This window comes from Lissotriton helveticus, chromosome 1_1 (assembly GCF_964261635.1).
Source record: "Lissotriton helveticus chromosome 1_1, aLisHel1.1, whole genome shotgun sequence".
Lineage (NCBI taxonomy): Eukaryota > Metazoa > Chordata > Amphibia > Caudata > Salamandridae > Lissotriton > Lissotriton helveticus.
In genome coordinates, this window is record NC_136057.1 from 284,776,004 (window position 1) to 284,792,609 (window position 16,606).

Consider the following 16,606-nt stretch of genomic DNA (forward strand, 5'->3'; position numbering starts at 1 on the left):
TTTGAAAGTCCTTCATCTCTGCTGCTGCTTCCTCTTTCTTCACTGCTCCTGCAGCCGAGAAAAGTGCCTCCAGCCTCCAGGCCACTTTTATGTTATTAATTGATGCATTATTATTGCCTGTTGTAGTATTGTTGATTGATTGTTTGCAGTGTATTTGCCTTGCAGCATGGCTCAGGGTTACCAACTTTCATGGGTGCAAATTCAGGACGGTGAGTGTACAAATTCAGGACAAAGGGTCAAAATTCAGGGCAAAAATTCAGGACAAGAGGTCAAAATTCAGGACAAAACTTCGGGACAAAAGGTAAGCATTACAGACACGTCAGAAGAGGTCGAGTATATAAGTAAGTAAATAGACAACCACTTAAGTACAAGTCAAAATAGGTTTATAGTAGGTTGATACAATCGTGCACTTCACGGTTTTTCAGTATGCCCTCAGCTTGCTACCTTACACGATTCAAAACTCGCATCTCACTCCAGCAGGTACATTAGTCACCAGACAGTGGTGAACCACACCTGAATATAAGTGAGGCTGCTTTTATTGTTGATTGAAAACTACTGGATATACAAGGAACTTTGCAGTGCCAGCCACCCAGTAACAAAACTGTCCCCCATTCCAGCCTCCCAGGGAAACACCCAATGCCTGGTTCCGGCCTGCCGGCCTTGCTACCAACCTTCAATGGTGCCCCTCATCTTCACAAAGACCGTCTCTCATGTGTATTTAATTTCTTTTATACTGCTACTCATCCCAAATATGTAGGGCAGGGTGTCGGAGTGCGTTACATCACACACATTTTATATAGAGACAATTACTCATATAAAAGTGAAAGTCAATGTATAGGAAATGTTACTTAATATAAAGGGTGCTACAAGGTGTAATCTTTCTTTTATCTATCATTCAGTCTTTCACCATTCATTCTGTCCTTCCATCTATGTGCCCATCTATATCCAAACATATTCAACCATTTGCAAACCTATCCATCATGTATCCTTCCATCCATCATTTCACTCATCCATCCCGCCATCCACACTTTCACTCATCCATCCATTATTCATCCATCCACCCTTTCACCCCATCCATCCGTACAGTCATCCATCCACTCTTCCACCAATCCATCTATTCACTCATCCATCCAGCCATTTACCCTTTCACCCATCCAGACATCCTTTCACTTACTCATCCATCCTTTCACTCATCCTGCCATCCATTCTCCATCCATCTACCCTTTCAGTTCTTCACTCATCTATCTATCCTTTTGTCCATCTACCCCTTTTCACTCGCTCATCAATCCTCACATCCACCTTTTCACTCATCCATCCATCCATGCATTCACCCTTTCACTCATCCATCCAGCCATTCACTCGCCCATTATCTACCCTTTCACTCATCCATCCATCCTTTCACACACCCATCCACCCATACATCTACCCTTCCACCCATCAATCCATCTATTTACCTTTTCTCTCATCCATACTTCCACTAATTCACTCATCCATCCATACTTTCTTTCATTATCTATCCAGCCACCCTTTCTTTCATCCATTCATCCTTTCACTAATCCATCCAGCCATTCACACATTCCTTCACCTATTTACTCACCCACCATTTCACATTAGGAGTTGAGCCTTTGTCGGCAGAGTTGCAGACAGAAGAGGCCCATCAATAACTTCACCTCACTGTAGTTCCTAAAGCGTGGGGTGGGGGAGGGTTCACTATGCCCCTGCACATAGGCAATCTGAAAACGTAGAAGTCATGAGACATGCATGATGCACAGTGCCAGTATGTGAGGTGACTTTGGCATAGTGTTGTTTCCAGGGCTTTAAGTGGTGTAAAAAAAACTGGGTGGTCTCTTCAAAGGGGGTGTTCTATGTAATTAAGGGAGTGGTTTAAAACACCTAGGCTAAAAATCTGTGATTAGCATAGACTGGTATTATGTTGTGTTTGTCATTGCATTCAGATATATAATACTGCAAGTATCATTACACCAACAACAAGCCAGGACTATTGGCTTTGTCAATGGTTCTTAGTTGCTTAAAATAAAAAAAACAGCAACCATAGCCTTGTTGAATATAATATTAAAACTACTTAAGTTCTAAAATGATGAGACAGTAAAAGAACAATAACCCGTTCTTTTTAACCTGTTCCACAGGATTCTTTAACTGTTTTCTAACATTGCAGCCTGGGCATTTTACCTTTTGTCTTACAGAATGCCCTGCTGTACACTGAGGCAGGAGGAGGCCGCCACATGCTTTAACACCCCAGACTGCCCCATTGACATTCTGTCTGTGCCAATTACCAGGCGTACAGAATGACAATGGGCAGGTGGGGCTGCTCTTGTACTCGAGGAGGAGTGCGAGGTGGCTCCATCAGGGGGGATGAGGCCTCTCACAGAGGAGCAGTGCTGCTCCTTGTGATGACAAAAATTACGGACAAAAGGCGTCCGTAAAAGGGTTCCTCACGGACAACGGACATGAGGTCCAAATTACGGACTGTCCGTGAAATTTACGGACAGTTGGTCACCCGGCGGGAATACTTGTCTCTCCTCTGCGGCCGCTCCCTCAACCGACTGCGCGTTTCATCGCTAGGGCCTACCGCGGAGTGATCCTCCGACCACTAGAGGGCAATGGAGTGAACATGCATTGCATGCATTGTCTCCTGAGTCGGCGCGCTTTTCCCCTGAAACCTTTCAATGTCAGCATGGGAGGCCGGGAACTCTGTAGTGTCTGCCCTGTATTGCCCCATATGCCCGGACCTTTACGCCCATAATTGAGGTGTGTATACAATGCGCTAAGTGCTTTCTGAGGTTTTAGCTTCTTTTGGCTGTACAACTACCCAGGCATCTATTTTACCCCTGCAATCCACATAGGTGCTAGTGGTGTCATGCAGGCCCCACCCTGTTATTGGCCCTTTGGGTTTACATTTACTGGCTGGTAGTCTCCCAACTCATTTTATACTATTGATGTGGAAGAAACCTATGCTGAGGAGGATGAGGTTACCTACCTCCCACTTGATGATAGCTTTTGCAAGGTGATGGATGCCTCGATACTCAGAGCAGTAACTCAGGCGGTGGCTCCCATGGAGCAGAAACTCCTGCAATATGCTGAGTGTTGTAATTAGATTTATCTCCTTTAGGTTGCTCAGCCAGAATGAGTGAGATGTATGCGTGGAATGTGAGTATGCGTGATGTCAGAGTGAATAGAATGTGTGTGTGCCTGGTGTGTATGGAGAATGTCAGTTGGTGAGTGAGGGCTGAGCAACATCCATCCATCAAGCTCCTGGTGGGACCTAATACTTATCTTATTGAAACCAACTAATAAACATCTTACATGGATTATTTACCTGACTACCTCCTACTTTATATCATCATTTACCCACAACATTTTGGCGACGATTTTGAAAAATATTAAGAACTTACAGCATGCAAAGATGATAAAGAAATAAAGAAACTGCAACTTTTGAAACTGAAAGCGAAGAATCTGGGTATTTAAATGAAAGAAGATTATCTCTACTGAAACGAAAAAATAAAAACAAGAGAACAACTCTGGTAAGTCCCACCAGTGTCCCTTTCCAACGGACAGCCTAATAACCCAGAGTGTTGATCTGAATGAACTTATTATTGTGACAGATAACGTGTGAAAACGCAGTCATTGGTACTACGCTCATCAGACTGTGTATGGAGAGTGAAAGGCGATCGAGCAGCAGAGAAACGTTATGTAGGGCTTGAGAATGCTGTTCAGGGCTATAAATCACTGTCTGAAATCGAGCGGCTGAGACATGATTTTATGAGGAAAAGCACCGTGACGGAATGAGGGAAGATTTACCTATCACATCGTGAGCCTGGAATATTAAAATGAACAACACGCAGTGCATGTATTTAAAAGCAGAGCGGAGTCATAACAAAAATAAATGTCAACACGTACGTTGCGAATGTTTGTAAACAAATTTAATATAACTGCGCCACTGGAAATGTGCCACAGATACTTTAACTGTCATTGCCATTTTTGAAAAACACATAGAAACGCGTGAAGCTTACCTTCACTCCTTGTGACGTTGTAGAACATCATTGTACTGTACTTGTAGGTTTTGAGCAGCGGCGTGCCCAGAACCACCCGGTACAACGCAGGATGCGTGCCGCCATCTTATGCTGTTTGTACGAAGCATCACCATGGCAACATATTGTCGTAAACTGTACGAGACATTTAGTGAAGTTGTTGCTGTGCGAAGTGACAAATGGAGTGAGAGTTTTAAAGTGTCAGATACTTCGAGCTTCGACTGAGACACTACAGGAAAAGGTACTGTTTTGTTTACATCTGCCACAATTATACCATGTGCACGGGCATGTCGATCTGGAGAAGATATTACTATCGATGGAGGGTATGTTTCTCAGCAGACTTGTCGAAGGATCCTATGGTCTTTGGATTGTGACAGATACCGACTAATTAAAGACAGACTTCTCTACTTTTTTTGAAGACCTCGGGTGAGAGACCGCTCATCAGACCACGAGACTGTTGATAACATTTTATTGCTGGTCAATATAATGTTGTTTTGTGTTCCAGTGGGTGTGTGTTGTGGTGTGAAGAGTTCCCTGTGGTGATTTATCTAGTGTGTGATGAGTGCCCGTGTTCTGTGATTTAAAGTATTGTAGCTGGTTAGTGATAAATGACGTCATTTTGATGTCTTTAAAGTAGTGAAGAGTTAAGTATTTATGGGGTAAAAATTGGCCTTGTAACTAAGTACGCGAGGTGTAAGACGTGTTAATGTAAAGTTAATTTTGTTTAGAAGTGCGCAAATAGTAAGACGCATTACATTGATTATTAAAGCGCAATTAATAAGACGCATTACATTGATTATTAAAGCGCAATTTGTAAGACGCACTACATTGATTATTAAAGCGCAATTAGTAAGACGCATTACATTGATTATTAAAGCGCAATTAGTAAGACGCATTACATTGATTATTAAAGCGCAATTAGTAAGACGCATTACATTGATTATTAAAGCGCAATTAGTAAGACGCATTACATTGTTTATTAAAGCGCAATTTGTAAAGACGCATTACATTGATTATTAAAGCGCAATTAGTAAGACGCATTACATTGATTATTAAAGCGCAATTAGTAAGAAGCATTACATATTATTAAAGCGCAATAAATAAGAAGCATTACATATTATTAAAGCGCAATAAATAAGACGCATTAAATATTATTAAAGCGCAATTAGTAGGACGCATTAGTATTATTGTTAAAGCGCGAGTAGTAAGACGCGTTAGACTAAGTATTATATGACGCAGGTAGTAAGACGCGTTAGACTAAGTATTAAATGGCACAGGTAGTAAAAAGCGTTAGATACATTTTTAAATGACATGTTTAGCAAGCAAGGATTTTAGATGCGTTAGTATATTCTTTTACTTAAATATATTAGTTTAACTTTTCAGAAAACTCTGGTGTTAAGATGCGTTAATATATTATTATAGTATATATCTATTAATGTCAAAAGTTGTTTACAATTTTTCTAATTTTCTTTTTCTCTCAAAATCCCCCAAGGGATGGGGATGTGTTCTAGGATTTATCCTTTTACATTGCTTCTTTACTTTACCTATTCCTCTTTTCTTTTCTTTTATAATATGAACTATCCGCTTCATTGTATATGTATCTTTCAAAATTTTAATTGCTTTATGTTGCAAGCAATTCTGTTTAATTCCTGTGAAAAAAAGGAGATATGTTGTAATTAGATTTATCTCCTTTAGGTTGCTCAGCCAGAATGAGTGAGATGTATGCGTGGAATGTTAGTATGCGTGATGTCAGAGTGAATAGAATGTGTGTGTGCCTGGTGTGTATGGAGAATGTCAGTTGGTGAGTGAGGGCTGAGCAACAACCATCAAGCTCCTGGTGGGACCTAATACTTATCTTATTGGAACCAACTAATAAACATCTTACATGGATTATTTACCTGACTACCTCCTACTTTATATCATCATTTACCCACAACACTGAGCATTGCTTCAAACCCCTCCCTGGGAGAGAAGACACCCTCTGGTTACTCTTCCAGGTACCTCCGGCGGTGCCTGACCAGCCTTCGCTACACCTAAGCGTAAAAGGGATACTACCCCTGGCATCGAAATGGACGCTTTTGACCGCTTAAGGAAGGCATTTATGGAACACTCTCCACCCCTGGCTTTGATGCCCCCTGTGCGAGCTCTTCTCGGCTACAGCCCACTGGTGCAATCCCATTTGCTCCTCCACCCAATCCTCTTCCCCCCTCGGGCTATGCTTTGAAAAAGAAAATGGGGTCCCACCCATTGTGTCACTCGCCCATGCTACCTAGCGGTACTATGCCTATGGGGATTGACCCCCAGTATCCTCAGCTATGTTGGACCTCAACCTACGCCTACACCAGGCAGAATGGGTCCCCATGGATAAGGTTGCGACTTTTGTCGGAAGTAGGCTACATAAGCCTTTAGATAAGAAAGTCTACAACTGCCTTCAGGTGCAATGCCTCTGCCTGTGTCTAGGTGATAAGATGGCCCTAACCCCAGACATAGACGACCGCATGAACACCTTCCTAGGAAGTAGATTTGTACCCCGAAAAAGGGTATTGATAGGTCTTGGTGGGCTTGCCAGGACAAATGTCTTGATCACTCAGGCCCACTAACTCACATTTTGGACATGGCAGAGGACTTGATGTACTATCCACATTGGCCCAGAGGGCCATCATTTACTTGGGGAATGCAAACTGTGCTATTTCCACAGAGAGGCGCAGGCCACTCCTCATTAAGCTTGACCCTAAGCTTGGGGACCATGACACCTTAGAAGCCGGCCACATTGCCAAGGGAGTTTTGTTTGGTTACCAATTCATTTGGGAACTTGGAATGTTTGTGAAAAAACATGCAACTCACTGGACAAGGCCTGAGCCTCCATTAAGCACATTTTTACACCCCGTGTTTTCACCTGGGCTGGCTGAGGTTAGGGGGCCCTCTGCCAGCAGCTGGCAACACCGAGCTCCCGGCAGAGTCTACACAAACAGGAGGGGTGTCGGGGCTCCCACAACTGATGCAGCGAGCTCACAGCATATGGCCACAGAGTCGCGTCAATTAGGCTTGGGACATCCACTGGTGGTTGGTGCTTAAGGAGTTCAGCCTTTTACCTCAGTGCTACGGAAGAACCTGGAAGCAGCTTAGACGCACAAAGGTGGTTGCAGGTCTAGTTTCTTGTGGACACCTGAAACCGCGAGAACAGGTGAAGCTGTGAAGTGCGTGCATACTGTTCAGAGCCCTGCAATTCACCTTGTTTCCCTTAGCAAGAGTGTCATTGGCTTTGCGTTTGCGTATTCTAGTCAGATAGCGGGTAGTGTAGACTTTTCTAAGTATGAGCATCGAAAATTAGCTTAGGGTATTGTCTTTCGTGTTCGTCGGTTTAGTTAGTCAAGGAGAGTTCCGGTCAACAATCTTCAGAAAGAATTCAGTTTTGGAAGAAATAGTTCTTGAGCAGAATTGAGAATAAAAAGAAAAAAGAGAAGTCTTACATGTGATCTCCGTATCCAGTAGCCGGAAAGGAAATCCAAGATTTGTATCAACAACACGTAAGTACCCATCTTGTAATGAAAAGAAAGCATAATGAATGACATATTACTCCAATATTATTCAGAATGTGTAGTCTATAAAGAATAGCAAGAAAGGTGAATTAAAGGTTTTAAAAATATGCCACTTCTTTAAAAAGAAAAGACAACATCTGCTTTATAAATATGATATGAATATGAATGTTATGAAAATACAGAACAGACTAGATAGAAAGAATAAAGTAAATTTTAACTTTGTTATTGTTTTGATATTGTGTTGCAGTTCACCTGTGATTCCTGAAAAGCCAACTATCTTAAAAGAGAGATAGCTGTAAGAGGGAGTAACAGTGAACCCAAGAACAACTAGACAAGGCAGTCTCTTCTCTATCCCCATCCCCTTTCACCCCCCAGAGTTCACTTAGACCTTCTTTGCTCTGAGATGCCTGAGTAGACACCTGAGGTGGGAGTTGGGATAATAGCTTTATTTCTGCTCCTGTGAAGTTTGGAGGTGAACCATGAGTACTTACGATTCTGACCAGGGGACAATACCAAGATGCCTCAAAATTAGGCACCTTCTTCCCCAGCAGAGGGTTCAAGAGGCGGCAACAGAGTCAGTGGCAACTGTGGTTCCAATCAAGGTGAGTGTTCAGCTCTTCCCACAACAGTGCTTGGGGGACAGATTGTTTGACTTTGTCCACAATTTGGCGGCTCTCACTTCAGACTCTTAGGTACTCCAGACCATAAAAGGGTTTCATATAGAGTTTTATGGCTCTACTTCCCAAAGGAAACCCCCTACCCCACTGTTCTCTGACGTGGCTGCCGCATTGGTACACGCTGAGGTAAAAGTGTTACTCCGCAGAGGCGCAATAGTGCAGCCATCTCATCCTGTAGGTTTCCTAAGCAACCTATTTTTGATGGACAAAAGAGATGGCTGCCAACACCTAGTCATCAATCTGAAGGAGCTCAACAAGTGGCTGGTATTCCTGCTGAAGGATCTCCTTCAATACAACGACTGGATGGCACGCCTCATCCTCAAGGACGCTGTTAGAGCTGGCACCATTGGCGTGGATCTCCCTTCCATTTTTGCTGTTGCCTCATGTATTTCTGCTGGTGTTATATGCTTTGGGCACTGTGCCACTGCCGTCCAATGCAACAGTGCAAGTGCTCCCTATTGTAAATAGATGTATGAATCAGTGGTTCCATGTTTGGCTATTTGGTTTACTTGTCAGACCCTAGTCTAGTGCACTGAGTGTGCGCAGGGCTTGTAAATCCAAATGCTGCTGGTCCGCCTGCAGCACTGGTTGTGCCACCCACAGAAGCAGCCTTGTAAAATGTGTCTAAGGTCTGTCATTGCAGAGCCTGCAAGCAGTCTGGTACTGTCTGTCATGCTGACTGGGCAAGTGCACCCACTTGCCAGTCCCTAAACCTTCCCTTTTCTTCATATTAGTCACCCCTATGGTAGGCCCAAGGGCAGGGTGCATTGTAAGTATAAGGTAGGACAAGCCCTGGTGTGTGTGGCATGTCCTAATAGTGAATTTCAGCCATTTTTGTTTTTCACTATTGCAAGGCTACCTGTTCTCCATAGGCCAGAATGGTCTGTTAGATTATTACATGTTTATAATCCTAACTGTCTCAGAGAACATGGTAGAAATTTGAGATTAGTATGCCTGAACTCAGAATAATTTATATATTTTAGTGAAGTTGATTTTAATATTCTGTGTTTGCAAATACCACTTTTAGAAAGTAGGTATTTGCTTGTCTAACCATTCAAACCTGCCTCTGCTAGGTTGTGTATTCCTTTGTATGGGTTTGTGAGTGACAGGGCTGGGGTATTCCAAGAGACAGGATGAGTCACCCGGTGGTGAATAGAGAGATCTGCATCTAGATGGGAGGGAGGAGTTGCACCTGAACCTTGAATAGGGCTGTGCCTGCCTTCCACAATGCTGGCTCCACCACCTGGGGAGCGGCTGATGTCTCTGCACCTGCACACTGAAAGAAAAGAAGGAGTCCTGTAAACAAAGTGCTCCAGGGCTGTACTTGCCTTCCACAATGCTGGCTCCACCTCCTGTGGGGCGTCTGATGTTCTGCCCTGCACTGTGAAAGGAAAGGAGAAGTCTGGTAAACAGAGTGCTTCAGAACTGGTTTGGATTGGACAAAGGCCCCTCTCCCCTCAGAGAATAAAGGATTTTGGGGTATGAATATTAGGACCCTGATCCCATGAAATTAGATAACCTTTGGACTACAAGAAGAAACCTTTACTGAGGAGAGGAACCTGAAGAAACTGAGGAGAGACTATTCCCAAGATGAAGTGCTGCTTGGGGGATTGGCCTGCAGTTGTTGCCTTACTGCCAAAGGAAGGACAAAGGAACTTTGTGTACTTTGCTTTCAACTTGTGAAGGATCTCCAAGGGCTTGGAAAAGAGCTTGCCTCCTGCTGAAGTCTCAGGGACAACAGACCCCCCCTCCGCTCCCCAGAGTTATTTTTGAAGTGCCTGCTGCTGTTTTGGGCCTTCTGAGGAACTGTGTGTCCCAAGGAGCTGGAAGCGCGACTCAGCGAGAAGAAGCGTGTCGCTGTTGCGGGGTCTGCCGTCGCAACTCCGAAGGAGAGTGTCACCGCTGGAACTGTCGCACTGCACCGCATCGGAGAGAAGTGTGCCGCAATGAAGGGGAAACATTGTTGGTCAACGGAAGGGATTCTGGATTTGCATTTGTGACTCATGTACTGTGACTGGTGAACACTACTTAGTGAGTGCAGACCATAAGTCAACCACATACTCTTTAGTAGATTCCTTTTTGGATTTTTGTTCTATTTTTGAAAGATGCCTGAGTCAGTTGTAGTAGAGAGAGCAGAATCCATCGCCTCTGCTGATCTTGAATGGGAAGAAGAGAAATTGGAAAGCTACAAAGTTGCACAGCTGAAGTATTTTTGCAAAAAGTTCAATGTTTCCACCTCTGGGTTCAGAGTGAAAGAGGAATTCTATAAGGCGCTGAGGGCCTGGGTAGAAGCAAGGAAAACTCCTTGGAAAAGGTAGAGAATACAACTCACTTGAAGATGGTTGGGCGTGCTTGACCACCCGGTCAATGTCAGCCAGTAGGGGTTCTCAAGAAGACCTGGATCCTGAGAGGGAGGCCCAGGAGCCTGCCAAAGAGAGAAGTGGCGGGGGTGCGGGAAACCGGCCCCCGAAGTTCCCCCGGCCCCAGAGGAGGTAGACCCTGAGGGGGATGCCCTGGAGCCTACCGGGAAACAAGTAGCTAAACTGGGGGACATGCCTGAGCTGACCCATTGGCAGCAAGAAGGAGGCCCCTCCAGGGAAGAATTTTACAGGGAGCAGAGAGAGTGCCCTTATCTTGTGGGTTTGTGGCAACAGACTGCAAGCCAGGCAGCAGCTGATCAGTCAGGGTAACACTTGATTTACTGGGAGAATGGTCTCCTGTATAGTGAGCCTAAGGTTGCTGAACATGGGTCAGCCAGTGTGCAGATGGTACCCCTGAAGTTCAGAGCCTTCCTACTGGGGCTGGCTCGTGATGTGCCATTAGCAGGATATTTGGGGCTGGACAAGACCTTTGAAAGGCTAGTTGCCCACTTTCATTGGCCCTAAATTCACAAGAGTTCAGATACTCCTTGCAGAACTTATCAGACTTGCCAGGCAAGTGGTAAGAGTGGGAGGAAGCACAAGGCTCCTCTCCAGCCATTTCCTGTGGTCAGTACCCCCTTTGAGCGGGTGGGGATTGACATTGTGTGGCCACTGGACCCCAAGACAGCCATGGGCAACAGGTTCATCCTGGTCTTGGTGGACCATGCCACCCGGTACCCGGAAGCCATACCTCTGAGGACAGTGGCGGCCCCCGTGGTGGTACAAGCACTGATGGGAATGTTCTCACGAGTAGGATTCCCTCATGAGGTAGTGTCTGACCGGGGAACCAACTTCATTTCCGAGTATATGAAGTCCCTGTGGCAGGAGTGTGGCATGACTTACAAGTTCACCACTCCTTACTACCCCCAAGGAAACGGGTTGGTTGAAAGGTTTAACTGGACCCTGAAAGGCATGATAATGGGTCTTGAGGAACTCATGAGGCGTAAGTGGGAGGTCCTCTTACCGTGCCTACTGTTTGCATACCGTGAGGTGCCACAGAAATTTCTAGGGTTCAGTCCCTTTGAGCTTCTCCATGGACACCCAGTCAGAGGACCTCTGAGTCTGGTCAAAGAAGGCTGGAAGAAATCTCCCAGGAAACCTCCCCAGGATGTATATAGCTACATGCTGGCCTTCAGGAACCAGACTAGGCATTTCAGGCAACTCGCTGAGGCGAATCTGGAAGCCAGCCAGGAGGGGATGGAGCGCTGGTATGACCAGAAGGCCACTCTGGTAGAGCTGCAACCTGACCAGAAAGTGTGGGTCATGGCCCCAGTGGAGCCCTGCATGCTCCAAGATAAGTGGCCCGGACCATTTGAGGTTTGGGAGCGCAAGAGTCCAGTTACCTACTTGGTGGACTTGCGGTCTCCCAGGAACCCCTTGAGGGTCCTACATGTCAACTGCCTTAAGCCCCACTTAGAGAGGTCTGAAGTGGGCCTGCTCTTGGCAACAGATGCTGGAATGGACCTCCTGTCAGCCTCAGAGCAAGATGGGTCAGTGAATGGTGTTAACCTCTCTTCCACCCTGACCCATGAGCAACAGAATGACTGCCGCCAGTTGTTGGGACAGTTTTCTGATCTGTTCTCCCTGGTTTCTAGTATCACAGATTGGTGTGTCCATGATGTAGATACAGGAGACAGCTTACCTGTGAAGCACAAGTCTTACAGGGTAACTGACAGAGTGAGGGCTTGCATCAAAGAGGAGGTCTCAAAGATGCTTGTGCTAGGGATGATTGAGTCCTCCAGCAGTCCTTGGGCCAGCCCAGTGGTCTTGGTCCCGAAGGCTGCAGCGCCAGGTGCCACACCCAAACTCTGGTTCTGTGTGGACTACAGAGGGCTCAATTCAGTCACAAAGACTGACGCGCACCCCATCCCCAGAGCTGATGATCTGATTGATCGGCTAGGGGCTGCACGATACCTCAGCATGTTTGATTTAACGTCTGGGTACTAGCAGATCACATTGACTGATGGGGCAAAGGAGAAGTCAGCATTCTCCACACCAGATGGGCATTTCCAGTTCCGTGTTTGCCCTTTGGGATGAAGAATGCCCCTGCCACCTTTCAGAAGTTGGTCAACCAGGTATTTGTTGGACTGGATAAGTTCAGTGCCGCCACCTGAATGACATCGCAGTGTTCAGTGCCAGTTGGGAGGAACATCTGCGCCACCTCTGGGAAGTGTTGATGGCGCTGCGGAAGGCAGGCCTCACAATCAAGGCGAGTAAGTGCCAGATCGGGCAGGGTTCCGTGGTGTACTTGGGACACCAAGTTGGGAGCAGCCAGGTGGCGCCCCTACAGCCCAAGATTGAAACCATCCTGGCTTGGGAGCCATCCAAAACCCAGACAGAGGTGAGAGCCTTCTTAGGTCTCACAAGGTATTATAGGAGGTTTGTCAAGGGGTAAGGCAACATTGTTGCACCCTTGACAGAGCTGACTTCCAGGAAGCAGCCCAAGGAGGTGATCTGGACTGACACCGGTCAGAAAGCTTTTGAGGCCCTGAAAGCTGCCATGTGCACGGCGCCCGTGCTCAGGGCACCCAACTTTTCAAGTGAGTTTATCGTTCAGACAGACACTTCAGAGCATGGTGTGGGGGCTGTTCTGTCACAGATGAATGAGGAGGGCCTAGATCAACCTGTAGCCTTTATCAGTAGACGGTTACTTCCACGGGAACCGAGGTGGAGTGCTATTGAGCGTGAGACATTTGCTGTGGTCTGGGCACTGAAGAAGCTGAGACCATACCTGTTTGGGACTCACTTCTGGGTTCAGACAGACCACAGGCCCCTCAGATGGTTGATGCAGAGGAGGGGTGAGAATCCAAAGCTGTTGAGGTGGTCCATTTCCCTTTACAGTGGAAGACCGCCCTGGTACAGAACACGCCAACGCTGATGGTCTGTCCAGATTTTTCCGCCTTAGTGAAGAGAACTCCCAGGAGTTAGGGTAGTTCTCCCCACTTTTCAGCTCGAGGGGATTTGTGTTAGACCTGGCACCATTGGTGTGCGTCTCCCTTCCATTTTTGCTGTTGCTTCATGTATTTTTGTTGGTGTTAGATGCTTTGGGCACTGTGCCACTGCTGTCCAGTGCCACAGTGCAAGTGTTCCCTATTGTAAATTGATGTATGAATCAGTGGTTCCATGTTTGGCTATTTGGTTTACTTCTCAGACCCTAGTCTAGTGCACTGAGTGTGGCTAGGGCGTGAAAATCCAAATGCTGCTGCTGGCCTGCAGCACTGGTTGTGCCATCCACAGAAGCAGCCTTGTAAAATATGTCTAAGGTCTGTCATTGCAGAGCCTGCATGCAGTCTGGTACTGTCATGCTGACTGGGCACGTGCACCCACTTGCCAGTTCCTAAACCTTCAGTTTTCTTCATATTAGTCACCCCTAAGGTAGGCCCAAGGGCAAGGTGCATTATAAGTATAAGGTAGGACAAGCCCTGGTGTGTGTGGCATGTCATAACAGTGAATTACAGCCATTTTCGTTTTTCACTATTGCAAGGCTACCTGTTCTCCTTAGGCCAGAATGGGCTGTTAGATTATTATATGGTTATAATCCTAACTGTCTCAGAGAACATGGTAGAAATTCGAGTTTAGTATGCCTGAACTCAGAATAATAAAATACATATTTTAGTGAAGTTGATTTTAATATTCTGTGTTTGCAAATACCACTTTTAGAAAGTAGGTATTTGCTTGTCTAACCATTCAAACTTGCGTCTGCTAGGTTGTGTATTCCTTTTCCTGGTTTTGTGAGTGACAGGGCTGGGGGATTCCAAGAGACAGGATGAGTCACCCAGTGGTGAATAGAGGGATCTGCATCTAGATGGGAGGGAGGAGTTGCACCTGGGACCTGAATAGGACAGTGCCTGCCCCCCACAGTGCTGGCCCCACCCCTGTAGTGTATCTGATGTCTCTGCCCTGCACTGTGAATGGAGAGAAGGAATCAAGTCAACAAAGTGCTCCAGGGCTGTACTTTCCCTCCACAATGCTGGCTCCACCTCCTGTGGGGCGTCCGATGTTTTTGCCTTCCACTGTGAAAGAAAAGAAGGAGTCATGCAAACAGAGTGCTCCAGAACTGGTTTGAAGCGATACAAAAGGGGATGATGGATGGAGCGTTTGAGCAAATCAAACACTCACCCCCAGTCAACTGATCTGGGTTTAATCCATCACCATTCTTTAGCTCACTCGGCCACCCCAGTTCAGACATGGCTATATGCAAATCAATCTGACCCTGTGCCTCATGGGAACAATCCAGCCTGAACTGCCAAGCCATGTCTTCCCTGGACCAGAAACAAGCATACTGGGACCGGTTTCGGATTCATAATCCTCATCAGCCAGGCTATCTTGAATCCAGTGGCCAAGTGAGCCAAGTGAGCAAGGGACTCACGTCTGAGCATACCCTGCCACACTTAGGGCGAACAAAGCGATACAAAAGGGGATGATGGACGGAGCGTTTGAGCAAATCAACTGGTTTGGACAAGGCAAATGCCCCTCTGCCCTCAGAGGACAAAGGATTTTGGGGTATAAGTATTGGGACTCTGATCCCAAGAATTTAGATCACTTTTGGACTACAAAAAGAAACCTTTGCTGAGGAGAGGAACCTGAACAAACTGAGGAGAGGCTATCCCTAAGCTGAAGTGCTGCTTGGGGGATTGGCCTGCAGTGGTTGCCTGACTGGCAAAGAAAAGAGAAAGGACTTTCTGTGTACTTTCATCAACTTGTAAGGATCTCCAAGGGCTTGGAACAGAGCTTGCCTCCTGCTGAAGTCTCAGGGACAACAGACTTCGACCCCCAGCTCCCCAGAGTTCCTTGGAAAGTGCCTGCTGCTGTTTTGGGCCTTCTGAGGGACGGTGTGTTGCAAGGAGCTGGAAGCGCGACTCAAAAGGAAGAAGCGTGTTGCCATCGCAGTCGATGCCATCGCATCTCTGAACAAGGGTGTCGCCGCTGTAGCTGATGCATTGTACCGCATTGAGAGAAGCATCTCGCACCGAAGAAGAAGCGGGTCACCGTCGCAGCCGCTGCCGTCTCATTTCTGAACAAGGATGTCGACGCTGTAGCTGACGCATTGCACCGCATCGAGAGAAGCGTCTAACACCGAAGAAGAAGCGTGTCGCAGCCGCTGCCGTCGCATTTCTGAGTAATGATGTCTCCTCTGTAGCTGACGCATTGCACTGAATCAAGAAAAGCGCCTCGCATCCACGGAGAAGCGTGCCACCGTCAGAGCCGCTGTCGTCGTACCTCTGAACAAGGGCGTCGACGCTGCAGTTGCCACATCAAGCCAAAGCGTCTCGCATTGAGGGAGAAGAGTGTCGCCGCCGAAGCCGCCGTCGTTGCATCTCTGCACAAGGGTGTCGCCGCTGCAGCTGACGCATTGAGCTGAGACTTCTAGCAACATCAGAGAAGCGTGCAGCATCTGGAAGATCTTTACGTCTTTATTTCTTTGCACTGGAACTTTGCCGCATTTCCATCGCTGCAACACTTTTGTTGTGGAAGCGTGACACATCCCAAGGTACATTGACTTAAAGTGTCGCATTTTAAGAACTGAACAGAGCTAAGCTAAAACTACAATTTTTAAGTACAGTATTCTGGATTTTTGTCGTTTATGGTCTTGTGTTACATCTATATAAAAGATACTTATTTTTTATATAAAACTTTGTGGCATCCATCTGTAGTGTTGTCACTGGATTACTGTATGTGTTCACAAATGCTTTACCCACTGCCTCTGAGATAAGCCTGTCTGCTCGTGCCAAGCTACCAAGGGGATGAGCAGGGGTTATTTTAGGAGTGTACCCCCTTACCCTGACTAGAGGCAAGGGTCCCTATTTGTCACAAGTACCTACCTGTGCCAACTAGAGACCCCCAAATCTGACAGGGAGCTAGTGTCACTAGGTGTCAGAGGAGAGGCATTGGGAGAGTCTGGAATGAGGGTTAACAACTAA